This window comes from Rhinoderma darwinii, chromosome 7 (genome assembly GCF_050947455.1).
Source record: "Rhinoderma darwinii isolate aRhiDar2 chromosome 7, aRhiDar2.hap1, whole genome shotgun sequence".
Classification (NCBI taxonomy): Eukaryota; Metazoa; Chordata; class Amphibia; order Anura; family Rhinodermatidae; genus Rhinoderma; species Rhinoderma darwinii.
In genome coordinates, this window is record NC_134693.1 from 48534249 (window position 1) to 48552120 (window position 17872).

Consider the following 17872-nt stretch of genomic DNA (forward strand, 5'->3'; position numbering starts at 1 on the left):
AGAAGGGAAGCTTTGAGACACCCCAAAATTTTTTGCGACTCCGGATCTTTACAGGCTGTCCTTTCTCACTTTTGGATGGATAAAGAGTTGCCGCAACATAATGTAAAATCGTAACACTTTAATTAAAAGGGAGCTTTTGTTACAATCAGAAATTGTAGATTAAAATAGTACTTTGACCATTAAAACTTACAGCAAGCAAGGAGAGGAAACGTGCTCAGCGGAACCCGACATTCAGCCCTGGGGAATCCAGAGACTAAACATCCGGGGAGAAGGGAAGCTTTGAGACACCCCAAAATCCCAAAGAATTTAGATTATTCTGTGACACGATTCAAAAGAGTTGTCGCAACATAATGTAAAATCGTAACACTTTAATAAAAAGGGAACTTTTGTTACAATCAGAAATTGTAGATTAAAATAGTACTTTGACCATTAAAACTTACAGCAAGCAAGGAGAGGAAATGTGCTCAGCGGAACCCGACATTCAGCCCTGGGGAATCCAGAGACTAAACATCCGGGGAGAAGGGAAGCTTTGAGACACTCCAAAATCCCAAAGAATTTAGATTTTTCTGGGACACGATTCATAGTTATAAGAAAAATAGTACCTGCCGAAACCCGGGATCGAACCAGGGACCTTTAGATCTTCAGTCTAACGCTCTCCCAACTGAGCTATTTCGGCTTCTGCACTTTAAGATCTTGATATTTTTTGCGACTCCGGATATTTACAGGCTGTCCTTTCTCACTTTTGGATGGATAAAGAGTTGTCGCAACATAATGTAAAATCGTAACACTTTAATAAAAAGGGAACTTTTGTTACAATCAGAAATTGTAGATTAAAATAGTACTTTGACCATTAAAACTTACAGCAAGCAAGGAGAGGAAACGTGCTCAGCGGAACCCGACATTCAGCCCTGGGGAATCCAGAGACTAAACATCCGGGGAGAAGGGAAGCTTTGAGACACCCCAAAATCCCAAAGAATTTAGATTATTCTGTGACACGATTCAAAAGAGTTGTCGCAACATAATGTAAAATCGTAACACTTTAATAAAAAGGGAACTTTTGTTACAATCAGAAATTGTAGATTAAAATAGTACTTTGACCATTAAAACTTACAGCAAGCAAGGAGAGGAAATGTGCTCAGCGGAACCCGACATTCAACCCTGGGGAATCCAGAGACTAAACATCCGGGGAGAAGGGAAGCTTTGAGACACCCCAAAATCCCAAAGAATTTAGAGTATTCTGTGACACGATTCATAGTTATAAGAAAAGTAGTACCTGCCGAAACCCGGGATCGAACCAGGGACCTTTAGATCTTCAGTCTAACGCTCTCCCAACTGAGCTATTTCGGCTTACACACTTTAAAATCTTGATATTTTTTGCGACTCCGGATATTTACAGGCTGTCCTTTCTCACTTTTGGATGGATAAAGAGTTGTCGCAACATAATGTAAAATCGTAACACTTTGATAAAAAGGGAACTTTTGTTACAATCAGAAATTGTAGATTAAAATAGTACTTTGACCATTAAAACTTACAGCAAGCAAGGAGAGGAAATGTGCTCAGCGGAACCCGACATTCAGCCCTGGGGAATCCAGAGACTAAACATCCGGGGAGAAGGGAAGCTTTGAGACACCCCAAAATCCCAAAGAATTTAGATTATTCTGGGACACGATTCATAGTTATAAGAAAAGTAGTACCTGCCGAAACCCGAGACCAGGGACCTTTAGATCTTCAGTCTAACGCTCTCCCAACTGAGCTATTTCGGCTTATGCACTTTAAGATCTTGATATTTTTTGCGACTCCGGATCTTTACAGGCTGTCCTTTCTCACTTTTGGATGGATAAAGAGTTGTCGCAACATAATGTAAAATCGTAACACTTTAATAAAAAGGGAGCTTTTGTTACAATCAGAAATTGTAGATTAAAATAGTACTTTGACCATTAAAACTTACAGCAAGCAAGGAGAGGAAATGTGCTCAGCGGAACCCGACATTCAGCCCTGGGGAATCCAGAGACTAAACATCCGGGGAGAAGGGAAGCTTTGAGACACCCCATAATTTTTTGCGACTCCGGATCTTTACAGGCTGTCCTTTCTCACTTTTGGATGGATAAAGAGTTGCCGCAACATAATGTAAAATCGTAACACTTTAATAAAAAGGGAGCTTTTGTTACAATCAGAAATTGTAGATTAAAATAGTACTTTGACCATTAAAACTTACAGCAAGCAAGGAGAGGAAACGTGCTCAGCGGAACCCGACATTCAGCCCTGTGGAATCCAGAGACTAAACATCCGGGGAGAAGGGAAGCTTTGAGACACCCCAAAATCCCCAAGAATTTAGATTATTCTGTGACACGATTCAAAAGAGTTGTCGCAACATAATGTAAAATCGTAACACTTTAATAAAAAGGGAACTTTTGTTACAATCAGAAATTGTAGATTAAAATAGTACTTTGACCATTAAAACTTACAGCAAGCAAGGAGAGGAAATGTGCTCAGCGGAACCCGACATTCAGCCCTGGGGAATCCAGAGACTAAACATCCGGGGAGAAGGGAAGCTTTGAGACACCCCAAAATTTTTTGCGACTCCGGATCTTTACAGGCTGTCCTTTCTCACTTTTGGATGGATAAAGAGTTGCCGCAACATAATGTAAAATCGTAACACTTTAATAAAAAGGGAGCTTTTGTTACAATCAGAAATTGTAGATTAAAATAGTACTTTGACCATTAAAACTTACAGCAAGCAAGGAGAGGAAACGTGCTCAGCGGAACCCGACATTCAGCCCTGGGGAATCCAGAGACTAAACATCCGGGGAGAAGGGAAACTTTGAGACACCCCAAAATCCCAAAGAATTTAGATTATTCTGTGACACGATTCAAAAGAGTTGTCGCAACATAATGTAAAATCGTAACACTTTAATAAAAAGGGAACTTTTGTTACAATCAGAAATTGTAGATTAAAATAGTACTTTGACCATTAAAACTTACAGCAAGCAAGGAGAGGAAATGTGTTCAGCGGAACCCGACATTCAGCCCTGGGGAATCCAGAGACTAAACATCCTGGGAGAAGGGAAGCTTTGAGACACTCCAAAATCCCAAAGAATTTAGATTTTTCTGGGACACGATTCATAGTTATAAGAAAAGTAGTACCTGCCGAAACCCAGGATCGAACCAGGGACTTTTAGATCTTCAGTCTAACGCTCTCCCAACTGAGCTATTTCGGCTTATGCACTTTAAGATCTTGATATTTTTTGCGACTCCGGATCTTTACAGGCTGTCCTTTCTCACTTTTGGATGGATAAAGAGTTGTCGCAACATAATGTAAAATCGTAACACTTTAATAAAAAGGGAACTTTTGTTACAATCAGAAATTGTAGATTAAAATAGTACTTTGACCATTAAAACTTACAGCAAGCAAGGAGAGGAAATGTGCTCAGCGGAACCCGACATTCAGCCCTGGGGAATCCAGAGACTAAACATCCTGGGAGAAGGGAAGCTTTGAGACACCCCAAAATCCCAAAGAATTTAGATTTTTCTGGGACACGATTCATAGTTATAAGAAAAGTAGTACCTGCCGAAACCCGGGATCAAACCAGGGACCTTTAGATCTTCAGTCTAACGCTCTCCCAACTGAGCTATTTCGGCTTATGCACTTTAAGATCTTGATATTTTTTGCGACTCCGGATCATTACAGGCTGTCCTTTCTCACTTTTGGATGGATAAAGAGTTGTCGCAACATAATGTAAAATCGTAACACTTTAATAAAAAGGGAGCTTTTGTTACAATCAGAAATTATAGATTAAAATAGTACTTTGACCATTAAAACTTACAGCAAGCAAGGAGAGGAAATGTGCTCAGCGGAACCCGACATTCAGCCCTGGGGAATCCAGAGACTAAACATCCGGGGAGAAGGGAAGCTTTGAGACACCCCAAAATCCCAAAGAATTTAGAGTATTCTGTGACACGATTCATAGTTATAAGAAGAGTAGTACCTGCCGAAACCCGGGATCGAACCAGGGACCTTTAGATCTTCAGTCTAACGCTCTCCCAACTGAGCTATTTCGGCTTACACACTTTAAAATCTTGATATTTTTTGCGACTCCGGATATTTACAGGCTGTCCTTTCTCACTTTTGGATGGATAAAGAGTTGTCGCAACATAATGTAAAATCGTAACACTTTGATAAAAAGGGAACTTTTGTTACAATCAGAAATTGTAGATTAAAATAGTACTTTGACCATTAAAACTTACAGCAAGCAAGGAGAGGAAATGTGCTCAGCGTAACCCGACATTCAGCCCTGGGGAATCCAGAGACTAAACATCCGGGGAGAAGGGAAGCTTTGATACACCCCAAAATTTCAAAGAATTTAGATTTTTCTGGGACACGATTCATAGTTATAAGAAAAGTAGTACCTGCCGAAACCCGGGACCAGGGACCTTTAGATCTTCAGTCTAACGCTCTCCCAACTGAGCTATTTCGGCTTATGCACTTTAAGATCTTGATATTTTTTGCGACTCCGCATCTTTACAGGCTGTCCTTTCTCACTTTTGGATGGATAAAGAGTTGTCGAAACATAATGTAAAATCGTAACACTTTAATAAAAAGGGAGCTTTTGTTACAATCAGAAATTGTAGATTAAAATAGTACTTTGACCATTAAAACTTACAGCAAGCAAGGAGAGGAAATGTGCTCAGCGGAACCCGACATTCAGCCCTGGGGAATCCAGTCACTAAACATCCGGGGAGAAGGGAAGCTTTGAGACTCCCCAAAATCCCAAAGAATTTAGATTTTTCTGGGACACGATTCTTAGTTATAAGTAAAATAGTAACTGCCGAAACCCGGGACCTTTAGATCTTCAGTCTAACGCTCTCCCAACTGAGCTATTTCGGCTTACGCACTTTAAGATCTTGATATTTTTTGCGACTCCGGATCATTACAGGCTGTCCTTTCTCACTTTTGGATGGATAAAGAGTTGTCGCAACATAATGTAAAATCGTAACACTTTAATAAAAAGGGAGCTTTTGTTACAATCAGAAATTGTAGATTAAAATAGTACTTTGACCATTAAAACTTACAGCAAGCAAGGAGAGGAAATGTGCTCAGCGGAACCCGACATTCAGCCCTGGGGAATCCAGAGACTAAACATCCGGGGAGAAGGGAAGCTTTGAGACACCCCATAATTTTTTGCGACTCCGGATCTTTACAGGCTGTCCTTTCTCACTTTTGGATGGATAAAGAGTTGCCGCAACATAATGTAAAATCGTAACACTTTAATAAAAAGGGAGCTTTTGTTACAATCAGAAATTGTAGATTAAAATAGTACTTTGACCATTAAAACTTACAGCAAGCAAGGAGAGGAAACGTGCTCAGCGGAACCCGACATTCAGCCCTGGGGAATCCAGAGACTAAACATCCGGGGAGAAGGGAAGCTTTGAGACACCCCAAAATCCCAAAGAATTTAGATTATTCTGTGACACGATTCAAAAGAGTTGTCGCAACATAATGTAAAATCGTAACACTTTAATAAAAAGGGAACTTTTGTTACAATCAAAAATTGTAGATTAAAATAGTACTTTGACCATTAAAACTTACAGCAAGCAAGGAGAGGAAATGTGCTCAGCGGAACCCGACATTCAGCCCTGGGGAATCCAGAGACTAAACATCCGGGGAGAAGGGAAGCTTTGAGACACCCCAAAATCCCAAAGAATTTAGATTATTCTGGGACACGATTCATAGTTATAAGAAAAGTAGTACCAGCCGAAACCCGGGATCGAACCAGGGACCTTTAGATCTTCAGTCTAACGCTCTCCCAACTGAGCTATTTCGGTTTATGCACTTTAAGATCTTGATATTTTTTGCGACTCCGGATCATTACAGGCTGTCCTTTCTCACTTTTGGATGGATAAAGAGTTGTCGCAACATAATGTAAAATCGTAACACTTTAATAAAAAGGGAGCTTTTGTTACAATCAGAAATTGTAGATTAAAATAGTACTTTGACCATTAAAACTTACAGCAAGCAAGGAGAGGAAATGTGCTCAGCGGAACCCGACATTCAGCCCTGGGGAATCCAGAGACTAAACATCCGGGGAGAAGGGAAGCTTTGAGACACCCCAAAATCCCAAAGAATTTAGAGTATTCTGTGACACGATTCATAGTTATAAGAAAAGTAGTACCTGCCGAAACCCGGGATCGAACCAGGGACCTTTAGATCTTCAGTCTAACGCTCTCCCAACTGAGCTATTTCGGCTTACACACTTTAAAATCTTGATATTTTTTGCGACTCCGGATATTTACAGGCTGTCCTTTCTCACTTTTGGATGGATAAAGAGTTGTCGCAACATAATGTAAAATCGTAACACTTTGATAAAAAGGGAACTTTTGTTACAATCAGAAATTGTAGATTAAAATAGTACTTTGACCATTAAAACTTACAGCAAGCAAGGAGAGGAAATGTGCTCAGCGGAACCCGACATTCAGCCCTGGGGAATCCAGAGACTAAACATCCGGGGAGAAGGGAAGCTTTGAGACACCCCATAATTTTTTGCGACTCCGGATCTTTACAGGCTGTCCTTTCTCACTTTTGGATGGATAAAGAGTTGCCGCAACATAATGTAAAATCGTAACACTTTAATAAAAAGGGAGCTTTTGTTACAATCAGAAATTGTAGATTAAAATAGTACTTTGACCATTAAAACTTACAGCAAGCAAGGAGAGGAAACGTGCTCAGCGGAACCCGACATTCAGCCCTGGGGAATCCAGAGACTAAACATCCGGGGAGAAGGGAAGCTTTGAGACACCCCAAAATCCCAAAGAATTTAGATTATTCTGTGACACGATTCAAAAGAGTTGTCGCAACATAATGTAAAATCGTAACACTTTAATAAAAAGGGAACTTTTGTTACAATCAAAAATTGTAGATTAAAATAGTACTTTGACCATTAAAACTTACAGCAAGCAAGGAGAGGAAATGTGCTCAGCGGAACCCGACATTCAGCCCTGGGGAATCCAGAGACTAAACATCCGGGGAGAAGGGAAGCTTTGAGACACCCCAAAATCCCAAAGAATTTAGATTATTCTGGGACACGATTCATAGTTATAAGAAAAGTAGTACCAGCCGAAACCCGGGATCGAACCAGGGACCTTTAGATCTTCAGTCTAACGCTCTCCCAACTGAGCTATTTCGGTTTATGCACTTTAAGATCTTGATATTTTTTGCGACTCCGGATCATTACAGGCTGTCCTTTCTCACTTTTGGATGGATAAAGAGTTGTCGCAACATAATGTAAAATCGTAACACTTTAATAAAAAGGGAGCTTTTGTTACAATCAGAAATTGTAGATTAAAATAGTACTTTGACCATTAAAACATACAGCAAGCAAGGAGAGGAAATGTGCTCAGCGGAACCCGACATTCAGCCCTGGGGAATCCAGAGACTAAACATCCGGGGAGAAGGGAAGCTTTGAGACACCCCAAAATCCCAAAGAATTTAGAGTATTCTGTGACACGATTCATAGTTATAAGAAAAGTAGTACCTGCCGAAACCCGGGATCGAACCAGGGACCTTTAGATCTTCAGTCTAACGCTCTCCCAACTGAGCTATTTCGGCTTACACACTTTAAAATCTTGATATTTTTTGCGACTCCGGATATTTACAGGCTGTCCTTTCTCACTTTTGGATGGATAAAGAGTTGTCGCAACATAATGTAAAATCGTAACACTTTGATAAAAAGGGAACTTTTGTTACAATCAGAAATTGTAGATTAAAATAGTACTTTGACCATTAAAACTTACAGCAAGCAAGGAGAGGAAATGTGCTCAGCGGAACCCGACATTCAGCCCTGGGGAATCCAGAGACTAAACATCCGGGGAGAAGGGAAGCTTTGAGACACCCCAAAATCCCAAAGAATTTAGAGTATTCTGTGACACGATTCATAGTTATAAGAAAAGTAGTACCTGCCGAAACCTGGGATTGAACCAGGGACCTTTAGATCTTCAGTCTAACGCTCTCCCAACTGAGCTATTTCGGCTTATGCACTTTAAGATCTTGATATTTTTTGCGACTCCGGATCTTTACAGGCTGTCCTTTCTCACTTTTGGATGGATAAAGAGTTGTCGCAACATAATGTAAAATCGTAACACTTTAATAAAAAGGGAACTTTTGTTACAATCAGAAATTGTAGATTAAAATAGTACTTTGACCATTAAAACTTACAGCAAGCAAGGAGAGGAAATGTGCTCAGCGGAACCCGACATTCAGCCCTGGGGAATCCAGAGACTAAACATCCGGGGAGAAGGGAAGCTTTGATACACCCCAAAATTTCAAAGAATTTAGATTTTTCTGGGACACGATTCATAGTTATAAAAAAAGTAGTACCTGCCGAAACCCGGGACCAGGGACCTTTAGATCTTCAGTCTAACGCTCTCCCAACTGAGCTATTTCGGCTTATGCACTTTAAGATCTTGATATTTTTTGCGACTCCGGATCATTACAGGCTGTCCTTTCTCACTTTTGGATGGATAAAGAGTTGTCGCAACATAATGTAAAATCGTAACACTTTAATAAAAAGGGAACTTTTGTTACAATCAGAAATTGTAGATTAAAATAGTACTTTGACCATTAAAACTTACAGCAAGCAAGGAGAGGAAATGTGCTCAGCGGAACCCGACATTCAGCCCTGGGGAATCCAGAGACTAAACATCCTGGGAGAAGGGAAGCTTTGAGACACTCCAAAATCCCAAAGAATTTAGATTTTTCTGGGACACGATTCATAGTTATAAGAAAAGTAGTACCTGCCGAAACCTGGGATTGAACCAGGGACCTTTAGATCTTCAGTCTAACGCTCTCCCAACTGAGCTATTTCGGCTTATGCACTTTAAGATCTTGATATTTTTTGCGACTCCGGATCTTTACAGGCTGTCCTTTCTCACTTTTGGATGGATAAAGAGTTGTCGCAACATAATGTAAAATCGTAACACTTTAATAAAAAGGGAACTTTTGTTACAATCAGAAATTGTAGATTAAAATAGTACTTTGACCATTAAAACTTACAGCAAGCAAGGAGAGGAAATGTGCTCAGCGGAACCCGACATTCAGCCCTGGGGAATCCAGAGACTAAACATCCGGGGAGAAGGGAAGCTTTGATACACCCCAAAATTTCAAAGAATTTAGATTTTTCTGGGACACGATTCATAGTTATAAGAAAAGTAGTACCTGCCGAAACCCGGGACCAGGGACCTTTAGATCTTCAGTCTAACGCTCTCCCAACTGAGCTATTTCGGCTTATGCACTTTAAGATCTTGATATTTTTTGCGACTCCGGATCATTACAGGCTGTCCTTTCTCACTTTTGGATGGATAAAGAGTTGTCGCAACATAATGTAAAATCGTAACACTTTAATAAAAAGGGAACTTTTGTTACAATCAGAAATTGTAGATTAAAATAGTACTTTGACCATTAAAACTTACAGCAAGCAAGGAGAGGAAATGTGCTCAGCGGAACCCGACATTCAGCCCTGGGGAATCCAGAGACTAAACATCCTGGGAGAAGGGAAGCTTTGAGACACTCCAAAATCCCAAAGAATTTAGATTTTTCTGGGACACGATTCATAGTTATAAGAAAAGTAGTACCTGCCGAAACCTGGGATTGAACCAGGGACCTTTAGATCTTCAGTCTAACGCTCTCCCAACTGAGCTATTTCGGCTTATGCACTTTAAGATCTTGATATTTTTTGCGACTCCGGATCTTTACAGGCTGTCCTTTCTCACTTTTGGATGGATAAAGAGTTGTCGCAACATAATGTAAAATCGTAACACTTTAATAAAAAGGGAGCTTTTGTTACAATCAGAAATTGTAGATTAAAATAGTACTTTGACCATTAAAACTTACAGCAAGCAAGGAGAGGAAATGTGCTCAGCGTAACCCGACATTCAGCCCTGGGGAATCCAGAGACTAAACATCCGGGGAGAAGGGAAGCTTTGATACTCCCCAAAATTTCAAAGAATTTAGATTTTTCTGGGACACGATTCATAGTTATAAGAAAAGTAGTACCTGCCGAAACCCGGGACCAGGGACCTTTAGATCTTCAGTCTAACGCTCTCCCAACTGAGCTATTTCGGCTTATGCACTTTAAGATCTTGATATTTTTTGCGACTCCGCATCTTTACAGGCTGTCCTTTCTCACTTTTGGATGGATAAAGAGTTGTCGAAACATAATGTAAAATCGTAACACTTTAATAAAAAGGGAGCTTTTGTTACAATCAGAAATTGTAGATTAAAATAGTACTTTGACCATTAAAACTTACAGCAAGCAAGGAGAGGAAATGTGCTCAGCGGAACCCGACATTCAGCCCTGGGGAATCCAGTCACTAAACATCCGGGGAGAAGGGAAGCTTTGAGACTCCCCAAAATCCCAAAGAATTTAGATTTTTCTGGGACACGATTCTTAGTTATAAGTAAAATAGTAACTGCCGAAACCCGGGACCTTTAGATCTTCAGTCTAACGCTCTCCCAACTGAGCTATTTCGGCTTACGCACTTTAAGATCTTGATATTTTTTGCGACTCCGGATCATTACAGGCTGTCCTTTCTCACTTTTGGATGGATAAAGAGTTGTCGCAACATAATGTAAAATCGTAACACTTTAATAAAAAGGGAGCTTTTGTTACAATCAGAAATTGTAGATTAAAATAGTACTTTGACCATTAAAACTTACAGCAAGAAAGGAGAGGAAATGTGCTCAGCGGAACCCGACATTCAGCCCTGGGGAATCCAGAGACTAAACATCCGGGGAGAAGGGAAGCTTTGAGACACCCCATAATTTTTTGCGACTCCGGATCTTTACAGGCTGTCCTTTCTCACTTTTGGATGGATAAAGAGTTGCCGCAACATAATGTAAAATCGTAACACTTTAATAAAAAGGGAGCTTTTGTTACAATCAGAAATTGTAGATTAAAATAGTACTTTGACCATTAAAACTTACAGCAAGCAAGGAGAGGAAACGTGCTCAGCGGAACCCGACATTCAGCCCTGGGGAATCCAGAGACTAAACATCCGGGGAGAAGGGAAGCTTTGAGACACCCCAAAATCCCAAAGAATTTAGATTATTCTGTGACACGATTCAAAAGAGTTGTCGCAACATAATGTAAAATCGTAACACTTTAATAAAAAGGGAACTTTTGTTACAATCAAAAATTGTAGATTAAAATAGTACTTTGACCATTAAAACTTACAGCAAGCAAGGAGAGGAAATGTGCTCAGCGGAACCCGACATTCAGCCCTGGGGAATCCAGAGACTAAACATCCGGGGAGAAGGGAAGCTTTGAGACACCCCAAAATCCCAAAGAATTTAGAGTATTCTGTGACACGATTCATAGTTATAAGAAAAGTAGTACCTGCCGAAACCCGGGATCGAACCAGGGACCTTTAGATCTTCAGTCTAACGCTCTCCCAACTGAGCTATTTCGGCTTACGCACTTTAAGATCTTGATATTTTTTGCGACTCCGGATCATTACAGGCTGTCCTTTCTCACTTTTGGATGGATAAAGAGTTGTCGCAACATAATGTAAAATCGTAACACTTTAATAAAAAGGGAGCTTTTGTTACAATCAGAAATTGTAGATTAAAATAGTACTTTGACCATTAAAACTTACAGCAAGCAAGGAGAGGAAATGTGCTCAGCGGAACCCGACATTCAGCCCTGGGGAATCCAGAGACTAAACATCCGGGGAGAAGGGAAGCTTTGAGACACCCCAAAATCCCAAAGAATTTAGAGTATTCTGTGACACGATTCATAGTTATAAGAAAAGTAGTACCTGCCGAAACCCGGGATCGAACCAGGGACCTTTAGATCTTCAGTCTAACGCTCTCCCAACTGAGCTATTTCGGCTTACACACTTTAAAATCTTGATATTTTTTGCGACTCCGGATATTTACAGGCTGTCCTTTCTCACTTTTGGATGGATAAAGAGTTGTCGCAACATAATGCAAAATCGTAACACTTTGATAAAAAGGGAACTTTTGTTACAATCAGAAATTGTAGATTAAAATAGTACTTTGACCATTAAAACTTACAGCAAGCAAGGAGAGGAAATGTGCTCAGCGGAACCCGACATTCAGCCCTGGGGAATCCAGAGACTAAACATCCGGGGAGAAGGGAAGCTTTGATACACCCCAAAATTTCAAAGAATTTATATTTTTCTGGGACACGATTCATAGTTATAAGAAAAGTAGTACCTGCCGAAACCCGGGACCAGGGACCTTTAGATCTTCAGTCTAACGCTCTCCCAACTGAGCTATTTCGGCTTATGCACTTTAAGATCTTGATATTTTTTGCGACTCCGGATCTTTACAGGCTGTCCTTTCTCACTTTTGGATGGATAAAGAGTTGTCGCAACATAATGTAAAATCGTAACACTTTAATAAAAAGGGAACTTTTGTTACAATCAAAAATTGTAGATTAAAATAGTACTTTGACCATTAAAACTTACAGCAAGCAAGGAGAGGAAATGTGCTCAGCGGAACCCGACATTCAGCCCTGGGGAATCCAGAGACTAAACATCGGGGCAGAAGGGAAGCTTTGAGACACCCCAAAATCCCAAAGAATTTAGATTATTCTGGGACACGATTCATAGTTATAAGAAAAGTAGTACCTGCCGAAACCCGGGATCGAACCAGGGACCTTTAGATCTTCAGTCTAACGCTCTCCCAACTGAGCTATTTCGGCTTATGCACTTTAAGATCTTGATATTTTTTGCGACTCCGGATCATTACAGGCTGTCCTTTCTCACTTTTGGATGGATAAAGAGTTGTCGCAACATAATGTAAAATCGTAACACTTTAATAAAAAGGGAGCTTTTGTTACAATCAGAAATTGTAGATTAAAATAGTACTTTGACCATTAAAACTTACAGCAAGCAAGGAGAGGAAATGTGCTCAGCGGAACCCGACATTCAGCCCTGGGGAATCCAGAGACTAAACATCCGGGGAGAAGGGAAGCTTTGAGACACCCCATAATTTTTTGCGACTCCGGATCTTTACAGGCTGTCCTTTCTCACTTTTGGATGGATAAAGAGTTGCCGCAACATAATGTAAAATCGTAACACTTTAATAAAAAGGGAGCTTTTGTTACAATCAGAAATTGTAGATTAAAATAGTACTTTGACCATTAAAACTTACAGCAAGCAAGGAGAGGAAACGTGCTCAGCGGAACCCGACATTCAGCCCTGGGGAATCCAGAGACTAAACATCCGGGGAGAAGGGAAGCTTTGAGACACCCCAAAATCCCAAAGAATTTAGATTATTCTGGGACACGATTCATAGTTATAAGAAAAGTAGTACCTGCCGAAACCCGGGATCGAACCAGGGACCTTTAGATCTTCAGTCTAACGCTCTCCCAACTGAGCTATTTCGGCTTATGCACTTTAAGATCTTGATATTTTTTGCGACTCCGGATCATTACAGGCTGTCCTTTCTCACTTTTGGATGGATAAAGAGTTGTCGCAACATAATGTAAAATAGTAACACTTTAATAAAAAGGGAGCTTTTGTTACAATCAGAAATTGTAGATTAAAATAGTACTTTGACCATTAAAACTTACAGCAAGCAAGGAGAGGAAATGTGCTCAGCGGAACCCGACATTCAGCCCTGGGGAATCCAGAGACTAAACATCCGGGGAGAAGGGAAGCTTTGAGACACCCCATAATTTTTTGCGACTCCGGATCTTTACAGGCTGTCCTTTCTCACTTTTGGATGGATAAAGAGTTGCCGCAACATAATGTAAAATCGTAACACTTTAATAAAAAGGGAGCTTTTGTTACAATCAGAAATTGTAGATTAAAATAGTACTTTGACCATTAAAACTTACAGCAAGCAAGGAGAGGAAACGTGCTCAGCGGAACCCGACATTCAGCCCTGGGGAATCCAGAGACTAAACATCCGGGGAGAAGGGAAGCTTTGAGACACCCCAAAATCCCAAAGAATTTAGATTATTCTGGGACACGATTCATAGTTATAAGAAAAGTAGTACCTGCCGAAACCCGGGATCGAACCAGGGACCTTTAGATCTTCAGTCTAACGCTCTCCCAACTGAGCTATTTCGGCTTATGCACTGTAAGATCTTGATATTTTTTGCGACTCCGGATCATTACAGGCTGTCCTTTCTCACTTTTGGATGGATAAAGAGTTGTCGCAACATAATGTAAAATCGTAACACTTTAATAAAAAGGGAGCTTTTGTTACAATCAGAAATTGTAGATTAAAATAGTACTTTGACCATTAAAACTTACAGCAAGCAAGGAGAGGAAATGTGCTCAGCGGAACCCGACATTCAGCCCTGGGGAATCCAGAGACTAAACATCCGGGGAGAAGGGAAGCTTTGAGACACCCCAAAATCCCAAAGAATTTAGAGTATTCTGTGACACGATTCATAGTTATAAGAAAAGTAGTACCTGCCGAAACCCGGGATCGAACCAGGGACCTTTAGATCTTCAGTCTAACGCTCTCCCAACTGAGCTATTTCGGCTTACACACTTTAAAATCTTGATATTTTTTGCGACTCCGGATATTTACAGGCTGTCCTTTCTCACTTTTGGATGGATAAAGAGTTGTCGCAACATAATGTAAAATCGTAACACTTTGATAAAAAGGGAACTTTTGTTACAATCAGAAATTGTAGATTAAAATAGTACTTTGACCATTAAAACTTACAGCAAGCAAGGAGAGGAAATGTGCTCAGCGGAACCCGACATTCAGCCCTGGGGAATCCAGAGACTAAACATCCGGGGAGAAGGGAAGCTTTGAGACACCCCATAATTTTTTGCGACTCCGGATCTTTGCAGGCTGTCCTTTCTCACTTTTGGATGGATAAAGAGTTGCCGCAACATAATGTAAAATCGTAACACTTTAATAAAAAGGGAGCTTTTGTTACAATCAAAAATTGTAGATTAAAATAGTACTTTGACCATTAAAACTTACAGCAAGCAAGGAGAGGAAATGTGCTCAGCGGAACCCGACATTCAGCCCTGGGGAATCCAGAGACTAAACATCGGGGCAGAAGGGAAGCTTTGAGACACCCCAAAATCCCAAAGAATTTAGATTATTCTGGGACACGATTCATAGTTATAAGAAAAGTAGTACCTGCCGAAACCCGGGATCGAACCAGGGACCTTTAGATCTTCAGTCTAACGCTCTCCCAACTGAGCTATTTCGGCTTATGCACTTTAAGATCTTGATATTTTTTGCGACTCCGGATCATTACAGGCTGTCCTTTCTCACTTTTGGATGGATAAAGAGTTGTCGCAACATAATGTAAAATAGTAACACTTTAATAAAAAGGGAGCTTTTGTTACAATCAGAAATTGTAGATTAAAATAGTACTTTGACCATTAAAACTTACAGCAAGCAAGGAGAGGAAATGTGCTCAGCGGAACCCGACATTCAGCCCTGGGGAATCCAGAGACTAAACATCCGGGGAGAAGGGAAGCTTTGAGACACCCCATAATTTTTTGCGACTCCGGATCTTTACAGGCTGTCCTTTCTCACTTTTGGATGGATAAAGAGTTGCCGCAACATAATGTAAAATCGTAACACTTTAATAAAAAGGGAGCTTTTGTTACAATCAGAAATTGTAGATTAAAATAGTACTTTGACCATTAAAACTTACAGCAAGCAAGGAGAGGAAACGTGCTCAGCGGAACCCGACATTCAGCCCTGGGGAATCCAGAGACTAAACATCCGGGGAGAAGGGAAGCTTTGAGACACCCCAAAATCCCAAAGAATTTAGATTATTCTGGGACACGATTCATAGTTATAAGAAAAGTAGTACCTGCCGAAACCCGGGATCGAACCAGGGACCTTTAGATCTTCAGTCTAACGCTCTCCCAACTGAGCTATTTCGGCTTATGCACTTTAAGATCTTGATATTTTTTGCGACTCCGGATCATTACAGGCTGTCCTTTCTCACTTTTGGATGGATAAAGAGTTGTCGCAACATAATGTAAAATCGTAACACTTTGATAAAAAGGGAACTTTTGTTACAATCAGAAATTGTAGATTAAAATAGTACTTTGACCATTAAAACTTACAGCAAGCAAGGAGAGGAAATGTGCTCAGCGGAACCCGACATTCAGCCCTGGGGAATCCAGAGACTAAACATCCGGGGAGAAGGGAAGCTTTGAGACACCCCATAATTTTTTGCGACTCCGGATCTTTGCAGGCTGTCCTTTCTCACTTTTGGATGGATAAAGAGTTGCCGCAACATAATGTAAAATCGTAACACTTTAATAAAAAGGGAGCTTTTGTTACAATCAAAAATTGTAGATTAAAATAGTACTTTGACCATTAAAACTTACAGCAAGCAAGGAGAGGAAATGTGCTCAGCGGAACCCGACATTCAGCCCTGGGGAATCCAGAGACTAAACATCGGGGCAGAAGGGAAGCTTTGAGACACCCCAAAATCCCAAAGAATTTAGATTATTCTGGGACACGATTCATAGTTATAAGAAAAGTAGTACCTGCCGAAACCCGGGATCGAACCAGGGACCTTTAGATCTTCAGTCTAACGCTCTCCCAACTGAGCTATTTCGGCTTATGCACTTTAAGATCTTGATATTTTTTGCGACTCCGGATCATTACAGGCTGTCCTTTCTCACTTTTGGATGGATAAAGAGTTGTCGCAACATAATGTAAAATCGTAACACTTTAATAAAAAGGGAGCTTTTGTTACAATCAGAAATTGTAGATTAAAATAGTACTTTGACCATTAAAACTTACAGCAAGCAAGGAGAGGAAACGTGCTCAGCGGAACCCGACATTCAGCCCTGGGGAATCCAGAGACTAAACATCCGGGGAGAAGGGAAGCTTTGAGACACCCCAAAATCCCAAAGAATTTAGATTATTCTGGGACACGATTCATAGTTATAAGAAAAGTAGTACCTGCCGAAACCCGGGATCGAACCAGGGACCTTTAGATCTTCAGTCTAACGCTCTCCCAACTGAGCTATTTCGGCTTATGCACTTTAAGATCTTGATATTTTTTGCGACTCCGGATCATTACAGGCTGTCCTTTCTCACTTTTGGATGGATAAAGAGTTGTCGCAACATAATGTAAAATCGTAACACTTTGATAAAAAGGGAACTTTTGTTACAATCAGAAATTGTAGATTAAAATAGTACTTTGACCATTAAAACTTACAGCAAGCAAGGAGAGGAAATGTGCTCAGCGGAACCCGACATTCAGCCCTGGGGAATCCAGAGACTAAACATCCGGGGAGAAGGGAAGCTTTGAGACACCCCATAATTTTTTGCGACTCCGGATCTTTGCAGGCTGTCCTTTCTCACTTTTGGATGGATAAAGAGTTGCCGCAACATAATGTAAAATCGTAACACTTTAATAAAAAGGGAGCTTTTGTTACAATCAAAAATTGTAGATTAAAATAGTACTTTGACCATTAAAACTTACAGCAAGCAAGGAGAGGAAATGTGCTCAGCGGAACCCGACATTCAGCCCTGGGGAATCCAGAGACTAAACATCGGGGCAGAAGGGAAGCTTTGAGACACCCCAAAATCCCAAAGAATTTAGATTATTCTGGGACACGATTCATAGTTATAAGAAAAGTAGTACCTGCCGAAACCCGGGATCGAACCAGGGACCTTTAGATCTTCAGTCTAACGCTCTCCCAACTGAGCTATTTCGGCTTATGCACTTTAAGATCTTGATATTTTTTGCGACTCCGGATCATTACAGGCTGTCCTTTCTCACTTTTGGATGGATAAAGAGTTGTCGCAACATAATGTAAAATAGTAACACTTTAATAAAAAGGGAGCTTTTGTTACAATCAGAAATTGTAGATTAAAATAGTACTTTGACCATTAAAACTT

General features: G+C 40.5%; 28 non-coding genes across 28 annotated transcripts; all 28 read right to left on the bottom strand.

Annotated features, from left to right (window-relative positions):
* Window positions 1-603: 603 nt before the first annotated feature.
* On the bottom strand, window positions 604-676 carry TRNAF-GAA (transfer RNA phenylalanine (anticodon GAA)). The gene has a single exon. It is a non-coding gene; the product is annotated as a tRNA-Phe (tRNA).
* Window positions 677-1274: 598 nt separating this feature from the next.
* Window positions 1275-1347, bottom strand: TRNAF-GAA (transfer RNA phenylalanine (anticodon GAA)). Its single transcript has one exon. It is a non-coding gene; the product is annotated as a tRNA-Phe (tRNA).
* A 1798-nt stretch (window positions 1348-3145) lies between these two features.
* Window positions 3146-3218, bottom strand: TRNAF-GAA (transfer RNA phenylalanine (anticodon GAA)). Its single transcript has one exon. It is a non-coding gene; the product is annotated as a tRNA-Phe (tRNA).
* Window positions 3219-3566: 348 nt separating this feature from the next.
* Window positions 3567-3639, bottom strand: TRNAF-GAA (transfer RNA phenylalanine (anticodon GAA)). The gene has a single exon. It is a non-coding gene; the product is annotated as a tRNA-Phe (tRNA).
* A 348-nt stretch (window positions 3640-3987) lies between these two features.
* TRNAF-GAA (transfer RNA phenylalanine (anticodon GAA)) lies at window positions 3988-4060 on the bottom strand. Its single transcript has one exon. It is a non-coding gene; the product is annotated as a tRNA-Phe (tRNA).
* A 348-nt stretch (window positions 4061-4408) lies between these two features.
* TRNAF-GAA (transfer RNA phenylalanine (anticodon GAA)) lies at window positions 4409-4476 on the bottom strand. Its single transcript has one exon. It is a non-coding gene; the product is annotated as a tRNA-Phe (tRNA).
* Window positions 4477-5750: 1274 nt separating this feature from the next.
* TRNAF-GAA (transfer RNA phenylalanine (anticodon GAA)) lies at window positions 5751-5823 on the bottom strand. Its single transcript has one exon. It is a non-coding gene; the product is annotated as a tRNA-Phe (tRNA).
* Window positions 5824-6171: 348 nt separating this feature from the next.
* On the bottom strand, window positions 6172-6244 carry TRNAF-GAA (transfer RNA phenylalanine (anticodon GAA)). Its single transcript has one exon. It is a non-coding gene; the product is annotated as a tRNA-Phe (tRNA).
* An 865-nt stretch (window positions 6245-7109) lies between these two features.
* TRNAF-GAA (transfer RNA phenylalanine (anticodon GAA)) lies at window positions 7110-7182 on the bottom strand. The gene has a single exon. It is a non-coding gene; the product is annotated as a tRNA-Phe (tRNA).
* Window positions 7183-7530: 348 nt separating this feature from the next.
* TRNAF-GAA (transfer RNA phenylalanine (anticodon GAA)) lies at window positions 7531-7603 on the bottom strand. The gene has a single exon. It is a non-coding gene; the product is annotated as a tRNA-Phe (tRNA).
* A 348-nt stretch (window positions 7604-7951) lies between these two features.
* TRNAF-GAA (transfer RNA phenylalanine (anticodon GAA)) lies at window positions 7952-8024 on the bottom strand. The gene has a single exon. It is a non-coding gene; the product is annotated as a tRNA-Phe (tRNA).
* Window positions 8025-8372: 348 nt separating this feature from the next.
* Window positions 8373-8440, bottom strand: TRNAF-GAA (transfer RNA phenylalanine (anticodon GAA)). The gene has a single exon. It is a non-coding gene; the product is annotated as a tRNA-Phe (tRNA).
* A 348-nt stretch (window positions 8441-8788) lies between these two features.
* TRNAF-GAA (transfer RNA phenylalanine (anticodon GAA)) lies at window positions 8789-8861 on the bottom strand. The gene has a single exon. It is a non-coding gene; the product is annotated as a tRNA-Phe (tRNA).
* A 348-nt stretch (window positions 8862-9209) lies between these two features.
* Window positions 9210-9277, bottom strand: TRNAF-GAA (transfer RNA phenylalanine (anticodon GAA)). The gene has a single exon. It is a non-coding gene; the product is annotated as a tRNA-Phe (tRNA).
* Window positions 9278-9625: 348 nt separating this feature from the next.
* On the bottom strand, window positions 9626-9698 carry TRNAF-GAA (transfer RNA phenylalanine (anticodon GAA)). Its single transcript has one exon. It is a non-coding gene; the product is annotated as a tRNA-Phe (tRNA).
* Window positions 9699-10046: 348 nt separating this feature from the next.
* Window positions 10047-10114, bottom strand: TRNAF-GAA (transfer RNA phenylalanine (anticodon GAA)). Its single transcript has one exon. It is a non-coding gene; the product is annotated as a tRNA-Phe (tRNA).
* Window positions 10115-11388: 1274 nt separating this feature from the next.
* On the bottom strand, window positions 11389-11461 carry TRNAF-GAA (transfer RNA phenylalanine (anticodon GAA)). The gene has a single exon. It is a non-coding gene; the product is annotated as a tRNA-Phe (tRNA).
* Window positions 11462-11809: 348 nt separating this feature from the next.
* Window positions 11810-11882, bottom strand: TRNAF-GAA (transfer RNA phenylalanine (anticodon GAA)). Its single transcript has one exon. It is a non-coding gene; the product is annotated as a tRNA-Phe (tRNA).
* Window positions 11883-12230: 348 nt separating this feature from the next.
* TRNAF-GAA (transfer RNA phenylalanine (anticodon GAA)) lies at window positions 12231-12298 on the bottom strand. The gene has a single exon. It is a non-coding gene; the product is annotated as a tRNA-Phe (tRNA).
* Window positions 12299-12646: 348 nt separating this feature from the next.
* TRNAF-GAA (transfer RNA phenylalanine (anticodon GAA)) lies at window positions 12647-12719 on the bottom strand. The gene has a single exon. It is a non-coding gene; the product is annotated as a tRNA-Phe (tRNA).
* Window positions 12720-13334: 615 nt separating this feature from the next.
* TRNAF-GAA (transfer RNA phenylalanine (anticodon GAA)) lies at window positions 13335-13407 on the bottom strand. Its single transcript has one exon. It is a non-coding gene; the product is annotated as a tRNA-Phe (tRNA).
* A 615-nt stretch (window positions 13408-14022) lies between these two features.
* Window positions 14023-14095, bottom strand: TRNAF-GAA (transfer RNA phenylalanine (anticodon GAA)). Its single transcript has one exon. It is a non-coding gene; the product is annotated as a tRNA-Phe (tRNA).
* Window positions 14096-14443: 348 nt separating this feature from the next.
* On the bottom strand, window positions 14444-14516 carry TRNAF-GAA (transfer RNA phenylalanine (anticodon GAA)). Its single transcript has one exon. It is a non-coding gene; the product is annotated as a tRNA-Phe (tRNA).
* Window positions 14517-15131: 615 nt separating this feature from the next.
* On the bottom strand, window positions 15132-15204 carry TRNAF-GAA (transfer RNA phenylalanine (anticodon GAA)). The gene has a single exon. It is a non-coding gene; the product is annotated as a tRNA-Phe (tRNA).
* Window positions 15205-15819: 615 nt separating this feature from the next.
* On the bottom strand, window positions 15820-15892 carry TRNAF-GAA (transfer RNA phenylalanine (anticodon GAA)). The gene has a single exon. It is a non-coding gene; the product is annotated as a tRNA-Phe (tRNA).
* Window positions 15893-16507: 615 nt separating this feature from the next.
* Window positions 16508-16580, bottom strand: TRNAF-GAA (transfer RNA phenylalanine (anticodon GAA)). The gene has a single exon. It is a non-coding gene; the product is annotated as a tRNA-Phe (tRNA).
* Window positions 16581-16928: 348 nt separating this feature from the next.
* On the bottom strand, window positions 16929-17001 carry TRNAF-GAA (transfer RNA phenylalanine (anticodon GAA)). The gene has a single exon. It is a non-coding gene; the product is annotated as a tRNA-Phe (tRNA).
* Window positions 17002-17616: 615 nt separating this feature from the next.
* TRNAF-GAA (transfer RNA phenylalanine (anticodon GAA)) lies at window positions 17617-17689 on the bottom strand. The gene has a single exon. It is a non-coding gene; the product is annotated as a tRNA-Phe (tRNA).
* Between the last annotated feature and the right edge of the window lie 183 nt (window positions 17690-17872).